Here is a 20,808-nt window from a genome sequence, read left to right as displayed (position 1 = left end):
TTCTTTCAATATTTTTCGAATTTATATTTCTTTCTTCTATCATTGTATGTAGCCCATTCCTCTACCAACACAGATTTTCACTGATGGTTTAATTTCCAAGGTCAGCTGTAGTCTTATTTTAAGTGTCACAAACTGAGCTTTTGAATACCAAAGGAAAGATCTTTTAATGCTCGTTTTAATAAAAATTGATATATTTTTATATTTTTTTTTCTAACATTGTTCACCATCTCCTTTAGAAATTCTTATCTCGGATTCCATCCAAAAGTATATTTGGGGAAAGGGAAATTGTAAGTATGCATTTATATGAGTGTTTGTTTGCCCCAGAAGTGTTGGTGCTGTCATCTCTTTAAGTGCTTAGGTTTAGGAGTCACTTGGGGTCCAGAAAAACATAACATGCACTTGAATTATTCCAAGGCTTTGGACTGAATCCTTGGAGTATGTGCAATATCGTCTTCCCTGGCCTGAAAGAACACTTTCCCAGCTGCGTTGGGGGTTTTAACACCCCGTTATGTCATTCCTCCATGTCTTACAGGGAGGCGGGAGATGTGTATCACAGTCCTGTTGTGGTCATAAAGCATGTCCATGACAGACACAGATGGGGAGACTCGGTGGGAGTCCCTGGCTGGAGGAATGCCTCCGTGTTTCAGGCTTGTCTTGCCGTGCTGTGTTTCCATGTGAGGTCATAATCTGGCAGTGTCACACTGCCTAGCATGCTGGGAAGTTTGGGGTGTTGCTGGTCAGCCCTAACCATGTACTTTTGGTCTCTTTGATATCTTTAAATGAACTCCTGCAAGGGGCAATATTTTGGGCTCTTTGTCTCAGACCCCACTCTCTAAATGCTTCTAGTCCTGGGCTACAAGCTACAGCCAAGTGGGCAACAGGGTGTTACAACAGCTGTAAAAGTTTTAGCGTAATATATTGTGTTTCTGTGGAATTAGTAACCACCCTAGAAAGCTGTGATATTCATCGTCTATAATGGAGTAACCCCATATTCATCACACATTCCTCATTCTTTTTTTTTTTTTTATTTTTAGATAAACCGAGGCACACGGGGATGATCCCACATGCTTTCATGTGCCGATCTTACTCCAATGACTAGGAGAACAAAATCAGCATTTATCCTTGAACTACCTAGAGTCAAGATCCTCTTGATTAAGTCCTTGGCTTCTCAATTATCGTATCTCTGGCTTTAAATGGTACTGTCCCAGCCTTAAAATTGAAACTGGGATATTTCTAGCCTGGCAGTTGCCATCCAACTCTTTGAAAAATGTATTCAAACTACCTAAGGCTAAAGTGAATGTAAAATCCTCTGAACAAGTGCTCTCTCGAGTAGGTCACTGCTTCTAGGTAAACATCTGTGTTCCTCTGCTTACTGTTTCCTAATCTAAGTAGATGAGTTTTGCATTGGACCCAGTCTGTCCAAGGGAGCTAGAATTTTCAGCATACCTACCGGATTGTTCTGCAGTGGGAATTTAGATTAAATTCAACTATCTTTCATCAGAGGTTAGACATGCTCCCCAGTGCAAAGCACTACATGATCCCATTTAAGAAACTCTGCTATGGCCCCAGAAGTCATTACTTAATAAATTTAGGTGGTTGAGAACAGATGATCTGAATCCTGAAATTTATATGCCTGAATTCACCCTCAGTTTGAGCTTTGATGGAATTTATGTGGTCTGAATCCATTCACAGCTCAGCAGAAACAAGATCTCCCTTTCCAGAGGGAACAAATTGATGCATAAGGCAGAAAAGTGTTACGCTGACAGCAAAAGGGAAAGGTCAAATTTGTCTTGTAGTGTTAATTAGATCTCATGAGAAGCCTTGCATGACTAAAATCTTAAAAACCATGTGCTCTAATCTATTAGGGGAAGAGGAAAGATACATTGTCTTCTTTCATTTCACTGACTACTCAGGATGAGCATTTCAACAAATAGCACAGAATATAGTCATTTAGGTGTCAGATTATATTATTCGGCAAATTACACCTGAAGACAGAGCTACACACATTATCATGGTGGAAATCAGTTTGAGTAGATACTTGTGCTATCTTTTTGGCTATATTAGAACTTCACAATTTTTGGAAATGGTAGATGACATTTTTTTAAATGAAACACTTGCAGTTTATATGGGAAATTCTATTACTTCCTATGTTGTCAGATAGGAATGAATCAATACCAAAATTAAAATTTAGTGGATATTTAGATTATAATGATTGTGAAAGTATTGAGGCAAATGACCTCATATAAATAAATATGTAATGCCTTAAGGGACTTTAATTTCACAAAGCTGAAATTAATTATGAGTCAAATTATGCAAAAGAAAATTTAAACAGAATAATATGGTTCATAACTGAAAATGTAAAAGAAAACTTTACTGAAGTTCTCAGAAACCTAAATCTGGAACAACAACAACAACAAAATCAACCCTAAGTTAACTTTAAAAAACAAAAACTCATATGCATAATGACCTGATGTAGAGAGGAAATGGAATTATCTAAGTTCAATTTGATAACAATGGTTACAAATGAAGAGTCAGGTTCTGGACGAAATGATTTTTCTTTTGTGAAACACATACTGCTTCACATATTTTTGTGAAGCACATACATTTTTCTTTTGTGAAGCAAATACTTTTGTGAAGCTCATAGTTTCATACATATGAAACTAATGAAACAAACTCAAAAAAAAAAAAAAAAGAGTGAAAATTATTTGTCCAGCAAAGTAAAATAGAATTTAAAGGAATTTTCATACACTATGTTACAAACAAGTAATAATAAGATAATAATATTGGATTGAATATTAATGTAGAAAATTTTAAAGTGTTAATTCAATTATTATTTACTTTATCTTTAGGATAAAAGAATAGGATTGTATCATATAATGATACATTATAATAGCATACATGTACTTTCTTTTCCACTAGAGTCTTAGCAAGATGTCATAAGGCAATTACTAAATTTAAGGTATTTTTTAAATTATTGGCTCAAATACATTGTGTACAAGAAATTTAAAAGATACGGCTTGGGAGCTGTCTCAGTAATTCATATTTATTTTCAGTAAACTAGGGAACACCAAGAAAAATCCAAACTAAGCGCATGTCAAGCCAAAATTGAGATACAGAAAAATCTGAATAATCAATAGACCTGTCGTCATAACTTTGATAAATGATGGTATGGTAGTCAATTAATAAAGAATTAAAGGGGTGGGGGAGGATAAAATTAACAATAGTCAGCACTGGCTTGTGAAAAACAGATCTATTCATATTGACATTGTATAATAACTTTGATTGAATATGAGCCAGCAGTGTGCCCAGGTGGCCAAGAAGGCCAACAGCATCCTGGCCTGCATAAGAAGCAGTGTGGCCAGCAGGTCTAGGGAAGTGATTGTGCCCCTGTACTCGGCTCTGGTGAGGCCGCACCTCGAGTACTGTGTTCAGTTTTGGGCCCCTCGCTACAGGAAGGACATGGACATGCTCGAGCGAGTCCAGAGAAGGGCGACCAAGCCGGTGAGGGGTCTGGAGTACAAGTCTTACGAGGAGCGGCTGAGGGAGCTGGGCTTGTTCAGCCTGGAGAAGAGGAGGCTCAGGGGCAACCTTATCGCTCTCTACAGTTACCTTAAAGGAGGCTGTAAAGAGGTGGGGGTTGGTCTGTTCTCCTATGTGCCTGGTGACAGGACGAGGGGGAATGGGCAAAAGTTGCGACAGGGGAGTTTTAAGTTGGATGTTAGGAAGTACTTCTTTACCGAAAGGGTTATTAAGCATTGGAATGGGCTGCCCAGGGAGGTGGTGGAGTCACCATCCCTGGAGGTCTTTAAAAGACGTTTAGATGTAGAGCTTAGCGATATGGTTTAGTGGAGTACTTAGTGTTAGGTCGGAGGTTGGACTCGATGATCTTGAGGTCTCTTCCAACCTAGAAATCTGTGATACTGTGATAAATAGAATATTAATGATACAGTATATTTAAAGTTCTACTAATATTTAAATTGTTACTACATCATTGTGGTTTCATTTAGAAAAATTGTTAAAAGTAATGTATTTTAAATAGATTAAACCCTGACTAAATGTATGTGTAAACTGAGATTTATTACTGTCATAGAAGAGAAGCTTATGTTAAAATGCATTTTGTTGTTCTTGGTCTCAGGATTTAAAAATTATCATTAATGAATTGCAAGAAACATGAAAACATCACTGATTTTAGTTACATATTATTCCAGGCTTACATGAGAAATAAAGTGACCAATGGGAGTGATCTAGATCACTTTGTAAACGAAAGCTAGCCTATGGTATGCAACTCTATTTCATAGCCAAAGGAGAAATGCTTACTCACAGGAACCAAAAAAGTAGGTCATGGTTACAATACTGATGACTTTTCAGAGCAGGAAAGACTAAATGGACTTGGTCATGACAGATAAGCAGTCGGTTCAATGTAGTCTTGGAGCTTTCCTCTGAACGACGTTTCTAATGTAATCTTTATATTTTAAATACAAAGCTAAGTATTACAAAGGAGTAGGGAGATGACAGTCAGCTTAATATTTCATACTTCTGCACTCTTCATAGATATTCAGATTTGGTACACATATTTGTCGTGGATTTGGCTGCAACAGAGTTATTTTTCTTTGTAGAGACTCACATAATGCTGATTTTTTTTATTTTTTTTTTTAATGAAAACAGTGGTGACAACACACCAGTGTTTTAGTTGTTGCAGAGCAGTGCTTACACAGAACCAAGGACTTTCTACCTCCTTGTGCTGCCCTGCCAGCGAGGAGCCTGGGGGTGCACCAGGAGCTGGAGGGGACACAGACAGGACAACTGGCCCAGACTGACCAAAGGGAAGTCCCATGCCATATGGCACCATGCTCAGCAATAAAAGCTGGGGTAAAGAAGGAGGAAGGGGGGAAAGTTCAGAGTGATGGCATTTGTCTTCTCAAGTATGTGTTATATGAGATGGAGCCCTGGTTTCCTGGGAGTGCCTGAACACCTGCCTGCCAATGGGAAGTACAAAATGTATTCCTGGTTTTGTTTTGTTTGCACGCCCTGTTTGCTTTATCCAGTAAACTGCTTTTATCTAAACCCATATGTTCTTTTGAACTCATGGGTTTAGATAAAAGCAGTTTATTAGATAAAGTGACTAGATAAGCCCTTCCAATTCTCTCCCCCATCCCACCTGGGTGGAGTGAGTTAGCGGCTGTGTGGTGTTGAGCTGCCTGCTGGGGCTAAACCGCAACAATAATTTAAGAAAGATATTGAATACCGCATAAGGCTCCAAAAATGATTCAGAGAGCAATTAATTGTTTGAAAAGTTGTGGTTTATAGTGAGAGATTGAAAGATGTCTGTCTATTTTATAAGGAGAAAATTCCACGGTGATTGATCATTGGTTTTAAGTACTCTATATGAAAACGTTCTATTTCACAAGTGGATGCCAGTAGTATATCATGAAAATATACCGTACAGTCCAATGGAGAGAAGTCAAAAATAGGCAAATTCACTCTAAAATAAAACATCAATATGTATGATTAATATGAAAGTCTGAATATTTATGCTAATATGATAAGAGCAATATGATACTGTGATTTGGTACTATAGAAGTAATATCATATTTAGATATGATAACAGAAAAGTTAAACAATAATGGAAAATTATTAAAGCTTATAAAAAATCTCTCTCTGGACATTTTAAAACAGTACTTGTATGTCAACAAGTTCCAGCTACAATACACCTTCATGAAGTCATGTGGTCAAGATAGTAGGTTATTTTTCATACTCATAGTAGGCTATGTACTTTCTTTTTCATCTTTGACTTTGTGAAACCAAGGCCTTGGTCAGGCTAATCAAATCAGAAAAGAACTTGTCTTTCATGAGAAAAAGACTTGCTGATAGTCGCTAAAGTTGCTAATGTGGACTAATAAAACTCTGGGGCTCTTCAGCCATAACACACAACTCTAAACTGAACACACATCTCTTAAATGCCCGCTAGTGTTCCTGTTAAAATATGTGCTAGTCCTTTATATGATCTGAACTTTAACTGCAACTTTTTTAAGGGAAAAAACCTGCGATTTTTTAACTGCATTACAATTTTAAACACATTATAACTCCTTAAAACTGAAATTATATATTGTGCAGTCTTGTTTTCTTCATGTCTACACCAACTGCACCCAGCAACTGTGGTCTAAGCATAATTACTCTAATCACACAGATTCTGATGTGTCCTGGCTTTTCCTCTGTGTGCCATATATTTGTTCTGATGACACGAGGGGCATTGGACTTAGTTTGTGAAAGACCTCTTGAGTGTTTTAAAACTTTCACGTTGGTACAGTGGTTGTCGTTGCAAAATGGTTCCTAATATATCACTCCCTCACTGTACTTCCAACAGAAAATAACTGTGTATTTTTTGGCAGATGTTGATTTCTTAATTGCTCCCAATGGCACTTCCTTCATGTAACACAATTTTAGGGCCAAAATTTGCCCTTAGATGAACTTGTCTTCTGTGGTTTTCATCCTGCAATTGGCTTCTAAAGATAAATGTTATGCCTGTATTTGGAGTTCTCTTTCAGTCTTGGAAGATAAAGGAGCATGCTCTGTCTTGGTGCAAGTGTGCACCAGTCACTGTCCTGGTGCACCAGTGGACAAGGGTCAGTTAGTACACTAAAGAAAATGGAATGACTTTACAGGCACGTGGGGAAGCATACTCAAAGCAGCCCCCTTTAGCTTTTTACTGATGTACTACAGGTTCCTGAAGTACTGCTTAGAAAGACATTACCAGAAACATTTCTAAGGAGGTAGATGACTTTCTGCTGTGTCAGTGTCATCCCTGGCTCTAGCTAGACATGAAGGATCATTGGCTATTGATGACTCTGCAGGAATGTGTTGGCCCTGTCGTCCTAACTAGGATGCTCTCAGCTTGCATTCTTCAAGGAGATGGCTTCCTAGGCTACTTGCCTGTGCCATGCTCTTAAGAAGGCAGGCAGCCTAGGACTGGAGGCATCGTGACACTGCAGATGTGCAGGTCCTGAGAGCAGCAGCCTGTTCAGATACAGAAAGAGGAAAACAAGCAAACAAACAAACAAAAAACAACATCTAGAAAGCAAAGAAAAAGAATAAAAAATAGTTATAGCTCTCCCAGAATGGACTTTTCCAGAATTCTCATTTCCCTCTAGTTCACTCTTTTCATAGTTTAAACAAAAGCAAGCACACAAGCAAGCAAGAAAAAACTCTGGAAAAAATATCAATTATACAGCCAGCTTTAATTATGCTGCCACTTGCTGCCAGTGACTGTATATTCATGATGAATTACATCAGTGTATCGTGCACTATTTTTATGCAGTTTCTCCTTGAGTGTGACTGTATTCTGAAAGAGATTCTTCTGAAGGGTGTGGATGATTTTAAGGGTTGGAAATCTCTCTTGGGAAAGTTTTCATGTGAGCTGGGAAATCTATAGAAGTATACAAGTGTTCTGAATTAGTTTCTACGTAGGCAGATACATGCACAACCCTGATTACTGCATCTAATTCTCTCTCTCTCTCTTTTTCTTTTGATTTCAGGCTTTAAAATATTTTTTGCTAGCAGAATTTTGCAAATACTTCCAAGTTCGAATCTTTGAGATTATTGTTCTCCCCCCCCCCCCAAAAAAAAAAAACACCACCAGTGCCAACAGTTTATGGATGACTGGATATTATTAAAGTTGGAATTTATCATTTTTATGATAATACTGACAGCTTAATATTAAGAATTGAAAAGTACTCTTTTAATTTCTCTATTTTTTATCTACCTGTTTGAAATTTGTCAATTTTCATTGCTGCTGGATGTATCTTTTTTCTGCTTTAATCTTTGTTAAAATGAAAGGAGAATTTATTCTATGTTTCAATGTAAAGGGATGCCTGGTTATTATCTTGGTAATTGTTTTTGCAAGTTTACAGTATTCTCTCAATTCTGAAAGGTGATTACATGAAGAGAGCATTTGTGTGGCACATTGTGCTTTAGATCAAATCCCAGTTCTTACTTCTCTCTTTTCCATCTTACAGTCCATCAAGTCTTTGTATTGAACACGCACGTTACAATTGCTGTTTTAAATTTCCTTAACAAAGATCTTCATATTGCAACTAGCTTCATTCAAACCAGGATACTAATATAACTTCTGTTAACTAACTGCAAACACCTCTGACAGCTTCTTGGTTCACTGCCAGCAGTATTGCTGCAGGAGGTTCCTTCTTACAAGTTAGGCCAGCTTTCTGCACTCTGCCACCTGCTTGTGATGGCTCCTTGCATGCCTGGGTCTGTTGTCCCTTATGCCATCCTCGGGAGATGACAGGGCTGAGCGTGATGATGTGGTGCCAACCATTCAGTGTTTACATTTTTGTGATAATGCCATTCTATAAAGCGGAACTATTAAGTCTCCTGAGTTTAACATCAGTAAGAAACAAGGCAGCTCGCTCACTAGAAAAAAAGAATGGAGCTAAGAAAAGCATTTTGGCTATGTTACAGCATTGCTACTAACCTTAGCGCTGAATATATTGCTTCAGACCTCCTGTCTTCAGTTCATTAGCCAAAACTCTTCTGACATGAGCATGATTTTGGTATGTTTCTATCTAGCAGCCCTCGTTTCTGTCAGTTTTGATGTTGTTGCTACGTATAAAATCAAACTGAGTTTTGTTTTACAATCCCAGTGTTGTCTGAGGAATCTGAGCAGTGCAAGAGCTCCATTAGAAATGTTATTCTTCACTATGGTCACTGTCACACTCAATTTAGCTCCAGTTTTATTTTTTGCCATAAACCAGCATTCTTGGTCACAGTAATTCTGTTACCACAACGATCTGAGAACCAGTAAAAGACATTAATGAATTAATAAGAAGTATGTGGCTTAGTTTACAATCTCCAGAGGACACTTCGCCTGAGGTGGGATGACTGCAGGCTGTATCCATAAGTGTCCAGCCCTGGGGTTAACCGCAGCTCAGTGGGCTGCCTGAGAGTGGGCTGCTTTGGTTGGGCATCGACTCACAGGCTGTCAGGGGCTGGCAGTCCTGAAGCAACAGCAGGACAGAAAAGACTCTTTTGTTCAAACGACTGTGGGAAGGAAAGGCAGGCTGGACTTTGTTGGTAAGAAGAGCTCTATCAAAAAGAGAAGCTTTAGGATAAAGCAGTTCCCCAATCCCCAGTAAAATACACTTTCCAAATATCATAAAACAGATGGATTGAAAACATATGCTCATGGCCATCTATCTGTCCCTCTAGTCATAGATGAACACTGCTCTCCATGAGAGTCACGCAGTTTATTATGCCTCTATGAGAAGATTATCATCTTACTGACCACCAAAGGGTATGCATCCTGTCCTCTTAGCTGTCTATGGCTGCCTCTTAGCTCTTGGGTGCTCTGGCACTTTGAATCCCCTTTTGCTTGCAGTAGAATGAGAAGAGCAAGAATGTCTTGGCATTTGACCAGGGTGCTGGATGAAATTAATGATGGCTCAGAGACTGATATGGTAGAAAATTCCTTTTTATAGCTTGTCTTCACCGAGGAGAATAAAAAGGAGTTGGTACAATGAGATGAAAGGACAGCATTGTAAAAGCCAGGTTTTAAATGACTTCTATGAACTGCTATTATATTGCTGGGCCTAAGAGTAAGACCTGAATAAGTATATGGTCAGTTGGTCTTCCTATGGGATCGGTAATGACAAAGGCAGAGATAAAAGACAAATAAAAACTGAAGATCCTACTTTTCCATTTATGTATATATATATATAAATGCATGCAATTTAAAAACTTCCTACAAATAGTGCATTAGAGGATACACTATCAATAAGACAAACTGTCAGTAAAGGCCTTACTGTGTTATTCATTGTGCAAGGACAGGACAAGTAATCAATTCCAGCTTTAAAAGCATTATAGCTTGGTATAAAACAAAGTGTTACACGGGGGAGCCCAAGAGTAGACAAGGAAGCTTTAGTGGAAGGCAGGCGGTCATTATAGCATACCTCCAGCCCTCTTCTTCTTAAGGCTTCCATAAGAGGGAATTGTGGAAGAAGGGGTGAAAGCCCATGATCTGTCTAGTAAGTTAATCTAGTTAATTCATTCTGCATTTCTTTTTTTTTTTTTTTTTTTTTTTGGAGAACAGAAGTTCTAATACTGTTTTGTTGGTGCCTTCATGTCGGTGCCTTCTCCTTATCTCTGCTGTGAATCTGCTTGTACTTGATCAGGATTGTTTTCTCCACATGACAGCAGTAGAAGAGTTCACAAGCTAACTGAGCCTTCGTGTTCATTTTGTCCCTTACTATTTCTACCCAAGAAAACCATACTGGGTGTTCATACCCAGGTTTTGGCAGTGGGTGGGTCTCCAGGACTGGTTGTTCTGAGAAGAGACCCAGGGATGCTCTGTACTGAACAAAGCTGGTTCCAGATGCTTCCTCAATGGACCCACCACAGGACACAGCTGATCCCATCAGCTACACTTTTTGGTGCCTCTGGGAGAACATAATTAATAAAGAACAAAACCACTGGACAGGTGGAATAAGGGAAAAATAAATGACAAACAGTAGTGTAAATACCAAAGTCAGAGAGGAAGGAGCAGGAGGGGGCGGTCCATGCACCAGAGCAGAGATTTGGAGGCCTTGGTGGATCAGTTGGCTATTTCTGGAAGCAAGTGCAGCCCATGGAGAGCCTGCGCTGGAGCAGGTTTGTCCTGAAGGACTGCAGCCTGTGGAAGGACCCACTCTAGAGCACAGGAAAAGAGTGAGTAGGAAGGCAGAGGGGGACTCTTATGGACTGACCTGAGCCCCATCATTCCTCATCCTCTTGCACTGCTTGAGAAGAGGTAGAGTAGTTGGGAAAAAAGGAGTGAAGTTAAACCTGGAAAAGGGTGGGGGAAGATTTATTTATTTTTTCTCTTTGTTTCCTATTGTCTAAATCTGTCTTAACTGACAATAAATTAAATTATTTTTTTTTCTGAAGCTGAGTCTGTTTTTTCCATGGCAGTAACTGTTAGCCATTTTCCCAATCTTTATTTTAAGCCACAAGTTTTTTCATCCTACTTTCTCTTACCGTCCTATTGAGGAGGGTGAGTGAATGGCTAGGTGGGCTTCTGACTGCTATCCAAGGTCAACCCACCACAGAATACAATCCATTATATTCTGACTTTTCAAACTGTTCTGTTCCATCCTACCAGGATCTCCTGGCTTTTGTTCTAACATTTTGCCCTCCCCCTGAGATACTGCAAACATGATCATTTAGCAAACACTTTATCCAAGAATCCATCATCCTTCCAAATTTTCTCTTATTTCTTCTCTGTTTTTCAAGTTTAAGTCTAAAATTGCATTATTCCTTGTTGGTTTCTTTAGTTTCTTGAAAAAAAGATCCTTTTCCATATTAGTATGTGCTTGAAGTTGCATTGCTGTGTAGGAGTGTTTATATGTGTTTACCTCTTCAGGCCAGAGGATTTGTATGTCAAATCCCTGTGTAATCACTGTCCTGGCACTTTAGAAGACTAATGAGTGCTGTAGTTCAACTACCTAACTGCCTACTGGTGTACAGGAGAGCTGGAGAGAGGAGAAAGGACTCTTTACACATTACTTCAGTGATCTTCTCATTTCCTGACGTGAAATGACTACTCTTGTGTTATCAGCCTTGACTATAAGATGCATTTGAAACTCAACAAGAGATCCTAATGACTTAAGCTAATATTAATAATACTACTAATTAAGATTATCAATAATTATCTTAATAATAACATTAAGATTATTTTTTTTAATTCATATTTACTAGATCTTAAGTTGAATAATTCATGTTATGTTCTTCATGTAAGGCTTAGTCTTCATGGGCTAATTCAAACAGGATAGGATAAAGTTTTGCTTCATCTTCATTCTTTCACTGGAGGTGAACTGAAGGTGAACTGAAGAACACAGCTTTTCTGACTTGTAGACCTTCAAGGATCAGAGCATCTGATCTCTTAGCCCTTATAAGAGTTTTTACATATGGGAACAAATTTCTGGAGACATGCTAGTAGTTTAAAACATTCTGGCCTTTTCCACAGATTTTGGACTAGGAGAACTGGGAATAAAACTAAATGTTAAGAGCTTGATATATGGAACATGATGGCAGAGTGCTTACTTCTCCAGATTTAAGGAGATAGACTTGGCAGTTGTGTATGCTATAAGCTGAAGAGGTCGCATTGATGAATGCAAAAACTGAATTTGCAAATTCAGAGTCAACTCCAACCCTTACTATAGACATCCTGTGAAGCTTTGTTTAACTCAGTGATCAGTCCCTCTCTGCTTTTCAATTGTCCACCAGTAAAATAATTCACTCACATTGTTCTTTTGGTCTGTAGCATCTTCAAGGGGTACAGTTAGCATATGTGGTCAAATGTCATTTAAGACAGGAGATGCTTTAGGCAACAGAGTGATACTACTTCCTCCTTTCTATTTCACAAGCACCAAAAAAAAAAAAAAATATATATATATAAATAAGTCCCCAAACACTCATATTTCAGAATCTAGAAATCCTAGAATTAATGTTTGTGTATTACATTATACATTATAATACTATTTTAATTATGTAATCTTTCCTTCATAGGTCCTCACCTATGCAATGGAAGTCAGTGTCAGAAAATGAAATTCTATTACCGAGGTGTCTGTGGCTTAATCAGTTGTAAAAAATAGAAAAAGTATATAATCTGTTGGAGAAATGAAGCACTTTTATAACCAGAGATCTGAAGCACAATGAAAGGATCCAAAGGTTATTGACGTGGTTTTTTTGTTTGTTTGTTTGTTTGTTTGTTTAGTTTTTCTGCAACATATAAATGGATAGAATCATAGAATATCCCGAGTTGGAAGGGACTGGAGAAATACCTCCAGAAGCTAATTCATCTCCTCCAACTTAAACGTGAACCTTAAGGTGCATCATTTGGTGGATGTGTTTGTGTCTCTGTATTGACTGCAGAAGAAACCTAAAGTCTACCTTTGATTAGATACATAGCTTTGAGATGAACATTACCAGAAATGGCTAAGGTCAGAAAATGTATTGATAGTACAATGTGAACATACATTTTACAGAAAACATTTTATACAGAAGATCATTTTTCAGCTCCCATGCTCCTTATGTCAAGCAACATTTTTATTTTAATCTGTGGAGTTCTCAGCACATTTTAGACATTATATTGATGAATGAACAATAACAAAACCATGCTTCTTTTCCTCGTGAGTTATTATTAGCATAAAATAGTAGTATTTCATGGTAGGTGAATTGTTTTTTCTGCTGTATAATCAGATGGCACCGAAACCTGACAAGAACCACCGTGAGCTGCAAGTTTAAGAATTTCATTCAAAACCAAGTTATAACTTTTTTTTTTTTTTTCTGGAAAATATTTTTTCCTCTCTGTTGTTCTGCAGAATATGAATAAAATTACTCAGTGGAGGAATTCTCAACAGATGGTTACCATTTCAGCCTCAAATGGCAGAAAGCCCTAGAACCAAGCAATTACAGAGTTCTTTGATGCAGAACCAGCTGAACAGATTTTAATAATTTCTTCCAAATTGGAGACACCTGGCCCCCCAGAAAATGCTGCAAGCTGGGTGATGGAGGTGTGCAATAGAAATATGTTCTTCATGTCACTAGCAAACTTTTGGTGACAAAATGATAAGAACCAATAGGAAAACAACTTTAAAATTACTTTATCTTTTTCTTTTTCCTTTTTTTTTTCTTTTTTTTTTTTTTCCTAAAATACAATCAAACATTAAAATGAACCAATAAAATAATTTAAAAAAATGCTGAGGCAAGATTGTATTTTTTGTTTCCTATTACTGAAAATGTTTTACCTCCCTCCAAAGAACGTTGTACAGGATATGGATATTCAACAATACCAGCTTTTATTGCTCACCTTTATAAAGCTCCTGGGCCTAATTCAGAAAGGATCAGGAAGCACATGTAAAATGTTACTTTGTCTTACTTACTCTTATTCTATTTTCTTGATGTAACTTCTGGCTTTGGAAGATTTAAAAATATTCCCCTGGCTGCAATATGTGCCTAAAAGAAGGTATTCAGCCAAAACCACTAGTATGACACTTCAGTGACAGCTATACTTCAGGAGAAGAGGGGAAAGGGGCAACCTAAGTTATTGCTAAGATTTGGCTTCATGCGAGTTACCGCCAAATTCTTTCATTCTTTTCTCACTCATTCAACTCTGTCTCTGTTATCATAAGGTCACATCTATCTCATGCTCAGCAAAACACTGCCACAATCCTGTCCTTGTCTCTGGTGCAAGTGTGTTGAAGGCAAACTACATGCATGGATTTAGCATGTGGTGTTAGGTCCATGAGTGGTACAAATACCAAGCAGTTCATCTGGTACATCAGTCAGCTCTGCTAGCTAACAGCTGTGGACTAATGCTCTAATAATGCTTGATATAGTGGAAAGTTAAAAAGGAATTCAAATGAACTTCAAATACAGGAGTTCACCTTCATTCCTGTGGTCCAGTTTTAGTTAAAATTTCTGAATTTATTTGTATAGGATCATAGGAGTGAACGTACAAATTTCTAAATACTCCAAGTGAATCTGGTGAATTAATTTCTCTGAGTTCATAAATTTAAGTGTGACCACTGAATGCATCTTTTATGAACTTATAATTCTCTATATGTTAAAGAAACCATTATTTTACAGTTAATTTACCCTCCTCCATCCCAGCAACACAGTAGCAGTGCTGAAGAACTCATATTTTCTGAAAAGGATCAAAAGACACAAATAAGATAAATTTGATTTTCTCACATGACAGTATTTTGAACTGTAGTGAAATGAGGTGAGTAGAAGTGAGGGAGAAGTATTTTGGTCCTCTTTATGGAGAGGCACCTCTTAATCCAAACTGAACATGGTTAAAGCTTGCAGCCTAGGGCAGGCTCTACATGCACAGTGTGACCGAGATAAAACATTTTCTACGTTGGTTACTTTTATTTGTTCAGAATCAAATTTCAGACTCATGAAAATCAAAATCAGAAGAGCTCCCTGTGCATAAAAGACACAAACAATACAGACTTTACACATCCTTCTGGTTTTCCTTGTCCAAATTGTATTTGACTGATTTATGTTATGTTATCATATACAATAGTTTTTTACAATGCATATCTGGCAAAGATATCTATAAAAGTGAATACAATAAACATTATAATGCAATAATTTAGTTTTGGTTTGAGAGCTGGGGATTGTGATGCTTATCACATGTGATTGCATATCACAATACTATCCGTTCAATTGCACGCTTTTTCTATTCATTGCAACACAATAGTAACACAATAACACAATAGTAACTTTTTTTTTTTTTCCTATAAAAAGTAATCAGCAGAGTCAAACATATTTGTGACCATTTTTACTGTCATTACAAAGTACAAAGCAAGTCTGGAGAGTAAGTAAGAACCTCATTTCATTCCAGTGACTTGTAAGATTCTTTCACATAAGCAAAATGTATAAAAATACTTAAGCTCAATTATACTACAGTCTATTTTCAGAACTTTTTCCACCTTCACTCTAAATAGACAAAACATCAGGAAAAATGACTATAGTTGCAGTATGTCTCTAGTCCTCCTAACTCCATAAAACTTTTTTATTTGTGCTTGCTACTTTATTCTTTAATGCTTTTCTTCCACCCCTGCAATTTCTGTAAAGTACGAGTGTTTTATTTCTGTTTCCAGAATTGGACATTTTAAGACTGCAGGATTTCAAGATCCAAAGGATGTCAGCCATTTTGGGATGTGATTAAGTACCATGATACTGCAGAAGCAGGGACTTAAAGGGTGCACTTCCTGATGCAGAAGATAGTGTTTTTGAAAGAAAAACATTTGGAAATCCCCAGTAAGACAGAAAGGATTATGAAATAATTGGTGATTTTTCCGTGAATGAGGTGCAGTTAATAGTACATATAAATGGACATAATATGCAGGCTTTAACTTCCTGCTTGAAACATAGCTTCCCCCAGAAAGAAGGTGAGGAAGAAAAGGGTTGAAAAAGAAACTTATTTTCTCCTTTGCAACACCTCAGATTGGTAACAATGGGAAAGGGTAGCTCCAGAGAGGTGTCAGGCATGGTGGGGAAGATTTATATTGTTATTAGAAAATAGCTTTGCTGTTACACAGTGAAATACAGTTGCTATGAAAATAAGAGCAGCTACTGTTTGAGAAATCTAACAATACTGTGACTTCAAACTGGAGCAAAAAGATAAGTGAAAACTAGATAGGGTTAAGGCTACTTGCCTTTTGTGTGTGATAATTTCTAACAGACGCTGACTGGCAAATGTAGTTAATTATGATTTTATTTCTGTTCTTATTTCAAAGAACTAAACTAATTACTAAAGAATATAAGTCAGATGGCATTATATTATGGGCAAATTGATAGTATGTTTAATTCTAGGACAGCATTTATATAAAGTCTGAATATGAGCTACTAAACTGCACAATTATTGGCTTCTGTGATCATAGTGATTTTTATTTTCCATCACCAATGTTATTGCTAAACTTTGTACACTTCTCTAAAACAATTTTTGTTGTTTTAGTGATTCATTGGATTCATGCCTTGTAATTGTTGACCTTTGATTGAAGTAGCTCCATTATCTAGGACATAAATACCTAGGACTTTCTTGAAGACAGAGAATATACTCTCCCTTTACATTTTGAATAAAGCATTTTCAAGGTAGATGTAGCCATGGTCTGTTTCCTGATTCTGCCTAACTGTCCTGCAAATGGTGTGCAGTTGTCATGGGAAGATCTCTGTATGACTCCAGGGATTCATGTATGACATTATGGAATTCATTAGGCTGGGACCTTGGTAATGATCATTAGTGCCAAAGAGGGGATATAATCTTTCACAGTGCTTGATAAAAGTGAAATTAAAACTATGGTAGCCGGTGCTTCCAGGAACTTTGTAGTGAGTGCATATTCATCAGCACAGTAAGAATGAAATGAAACGGTACTGGTCAAGCAGTGTTTTTGTTTGTTTGCTTCTTTGTTTTTATTGTGGTAATTTTATTGTGATTTCTGTCATGGTTCACAAAAGATTTTCTGAGTCTCTTTTCATCTTCTGTTTCCTGTATAAAACCATCATGAAATGACTGTTTAAACTGTTTAGTATTTAGCTTTCCTAGCTGGCTTTTCTGAATTACAGTACTCTTTCAGTTGTTGCCATTATTTATCAGAAGGGAAGTCAATCTTCTGTGGCAGAATGAATATTTACATTAAAATATCTTACAAGATCATACAGACCCTCATTCTGACTACAGGAATGATTGATTTTAGAGTCAGGCAAGGGTCAAGTCCCATCTCACTTATAGGAGTTCTTCAGTCATTCAGGCATTAACTTGCATTTATGTACGTAGGTCCAGCCTTCCATGTGGTTATGATATGTGACTGGGAAATACGTTCCTACCATATGTTTTTTTGTTCCCTTTGTTTTCTATGTCCTTTGCTGGAACTGGTCTTCTTTCTTCATTCTTTTTCATGATTCCTAATTGCCAAGCACTGAGAGGAGAGATTGATGTGCCAAGACCAGACAGTCCATTGACTCCACCTCCACCAACTCCCTGTCCTTTATTAAGGCCAAAACCAGATGTCTCAGACGCAATTTCAGAACAGAGAAAACACACAGTGATATACTCGGTGATATAGTCATTCCAAAATATTCTTCCAGTCTCCAAAATTTTGTGGCTCAAGAACTTACTGAGTCTGCAGCTGTGTCTCTGAATACAATGAAAATTGAAAGAGAAGGGGAAATGCCATATTAATTCTGCCCAGTAACATTATGACAAGACAACACTGCCAAAATGTAAGAATTTTACATGTGTCCTTAAGATGGGCTAACAAAGACGAATCTAGCCATGGTGGTAAAGGTGATGGAAGGCTATTGGTGTGTACCCTGATCTGCTGCTGCAAGTTACTGGCACCATAGCAAAGATGGCAGAACAGAAGATATTCAATACCACTCTTGGTACTCTGCTAACACCTTTTCTTAAGCAGCCTTTTGTCATTTGATTTAACTATGAGCTGTAACAGCTGAGGAGGGGGCAGACTGAATTTTCAGACATATCTATTATTATCACCAGAATGATTTTCAGCACAGGATCAATTAGGACAGCTGAGGATGATGATGATTTGACACTGCTGTCTAACCCAAGGAAGACGTAACTTCCAAAGTAGGAGGCTTAGTCTTGAAATTTTTCTTGATATGAGCTCCTGCATCAAACTTGAGCTAAGCTGGGTGAAAGAAAAAACATCTGGGTTCTCACTTCTATGAGCTGAATCCTTTTGGAGACCTCTATTCACCTTATGAAATTTTCAGCAGCCCAAACAGTGGTGAAAAACTTCAGTAAAAACATATCTGTTACTTATTGGCATTTAAAACAGCTAGGGAGCATTATTTGGCAGTAAATCTACTGTGTTTGAACAGTAAACATGTTTTAGTAAATAACACATGCTTGTAAAACATCTGTGTATTACAGAAATTTAAAGGCTAACGGAGCTGTTAAAAATAGGCATGGACTTAATAAAAACATTTTATGTCCAAATCCCTAATTAAATTGCTGTAGCCAATTTAGCATAAGTTCAAAATCTTCCTGCCATGCCTTCATTTACAACTGTATCACATTACACCATAAAAGGAAAGTCTCTGTTGATAGTGTTTGATATTCCTTAGCCTACTGGAGCCAACCATAACTAAATCATATTTTCATTATATTTCATATTCTGCTTACTAATATTTGTACTATGTGACTAAGTTTCACTAGAAAAACAGACAGTGTACCCAGCAACACAAGTAGAATGGAAAAGAGAGTAAATTTAAAAGCTTGTTTCAATAGTATAATTTATATAGATTATAACAATGTAAATCTTAGACTGCCATGCTCTTCCTGGTTTCTCAGAAGAGCACTTACGGGTGTCCGCTGCAGGACAAAATGATAATATTTGTATAGGTTTCTTCAACTCTGGCCTTAGCTATAAGTATTTCAATAAATTTTCATTTAAAATAGATTTATAGCTTTCATGTCTTGTTTCCATGACCTTCCCAAATCGGTCACTTTTTTCTCCTCTTCATAAAAATGCCTTGGGTCACTTGCTTATTTTAATCTTTATAGAATAATTCTATCTCAGCCTATTCAGATAGAGCTGAAATTTAAAAGTAAACTGATCTATAAGTACTTCATGGAACCAAGAGGGAGACAACAGTTGGTACAAAATGATTCACCTACTTGTGCTGCCAGGTGATACTTTGAATCCCCCAATGTGTTTAGCCATTTATTCCTTGAAGATTTTTAAAGAGAGTTGAGAGTATTTAGGCTTCCAATGTGGACATTTCAGTTGGATAGGGTAAATCCAGGACATGCTTGGCATGTCTTCAAATGGTTTTATAATCTGGACAAGCATTTGTTGGGACAGGCAATAGATATGTTTGTTCTTGTCCTGGTACTGTCACAGATTTTTTTTTTTTAATTATTATTATTATTACTTTTTGTCTGCCTTGGGTTTAAAAACAAAAACAAATGATCAAACAATGAAACAAACAAACAAAACAAAACAAAAAACACACACCAAAAAATCTACCATCATCATGCTTGAGATTGTCACATTCTAGTAGACTGAAGTACCTTACATAATCTTGTCCCAGTCCCCATACAGAATCAGCAATATTCCTGCAGTACCATATATACACATGTGGGAATTCTCAAAATTAAAGTTTGTGGATCCAAAAATATTAAAAATTGTTTTTCCAGTCAGTCACTCTGAACTAGTTTTTTCTTGGGAATTTTCAAAGTATATTTGTTATATTAGAGCACAGTATCGTTATCATAACACCCACAAAATGTCAATCACAAATACAAAAAAAAGTTCCTTCTTCATGACCAAATCCTCAAGAGAAGGATCTCTAAGGCTTGAGTGTGTGTGTGTATGTGTGGGTGGGGAGGAGGGGGAGGAAGGTGGGCAATAGCAAAAAATACTCACAAATTAGGAATACACATGGTGTTAAATTTTGGGTAATTCATCATACTAAGCAGGTTATACTTGCTCACAGAATTTACTAGGTCAACATTTTAGGAAAAGGCAGTACCTCAGACATGACTGTGACATTCTCATATCCAAATGGATGTATCAAGTGCCAGTTGAAGTAAAAATGCACATCCCCAATCCTTTGTCAAGATCTTGTTGTTCATCAAGCAATACTGAATGGGGAACAGATATACAAAAGAAAAAAAAGTCTTTGTCAGATGGAAAGATCATGAGATTTAACAGGTTTTAATGACATTTTCAGACAGCTCTTCAAAAATGTTTGTCTGGTTCAAAATGAGTTCTCAGCCGAATACAACTCTAAAGTTGTATAAAATAACAGAGTGTTTGCCTCAGTAGATTTAAGGACAGCCTACCACGCATTACACTTGGACTGAAAAAACTGCTAGTTTTATAAAGAATTTATGCCCCTCAAAAAAAAAAAGAAAAAAAAAAAAAGACTAAACTCAGATATATTTTCCCCTCTGAACTGCTTTAAATAACTCCCTTAAATTTTCCAGAAGACAAGTGAGATGGCTGTCGCTCTCCCAGGACAAAACCTGTCACTTTCATTGAAATGAGTTGCTATTGATGGAGCATGGAGAAAACACTTCAGTGGTCATAGCAGTGATTTCGTTAACCATTCAGTTCTCTGAAAGATACTAAGCCAAATTTAGTGGAAAAGAATGGTTTATGCCTAAGAGAATGCAATAACTTATAGGGCAATTTTCATGCTTTTCTTTAGCTTCATAAACAACTCCTTGTTTTATGCTTAAAAGAGCAACTTCAAGTAGGAGGACTCTGAGGTGTCTGTCAT

General features: G+C 37.2%; 1 long non-coding RNA gene across 1 annotated transcript in view; it reads left to right on the top strand.

Annotated features, from left to right (window-relative positions):
- LOC310893864 overlaps positions 1–20,808 on the top strand; it is a 50,722-nt gene that overhangs the window by 13,334 nt on the left and 16,580 nt on the right. The window contains exons 2-3 of the long non-coding RNA XR_014579377.1: positions 237–287; positions 1,035–20,808. The exon at positions 1,035–20,808 is cut by the window's right edge and continues 16,580 nt beyond it. This is a non-coding gene — a long non-coding RNA (uncharacterized lncRNA). The remainder of the gene's footprint in view (positions 1–236; positions 288–1,034) is intronic.

The sequence above is a fragment of the Anser anser genome, assembly GCF_964211835.1.
Source record: "Anser anser genome assembly, chromosome: 2".
In the NCBI taxonomy this organism is placed as follows: Eukaryota; Metazoa; Chordata; class Aves; order Anseriformes; family Anatidae; genus Anser; species Anser anser.
The sequence above is the reverse complement of the archived record's forward strand: the minus strand, read 5'-3'. Positions and strand labels throughout refer to the sequence as shown.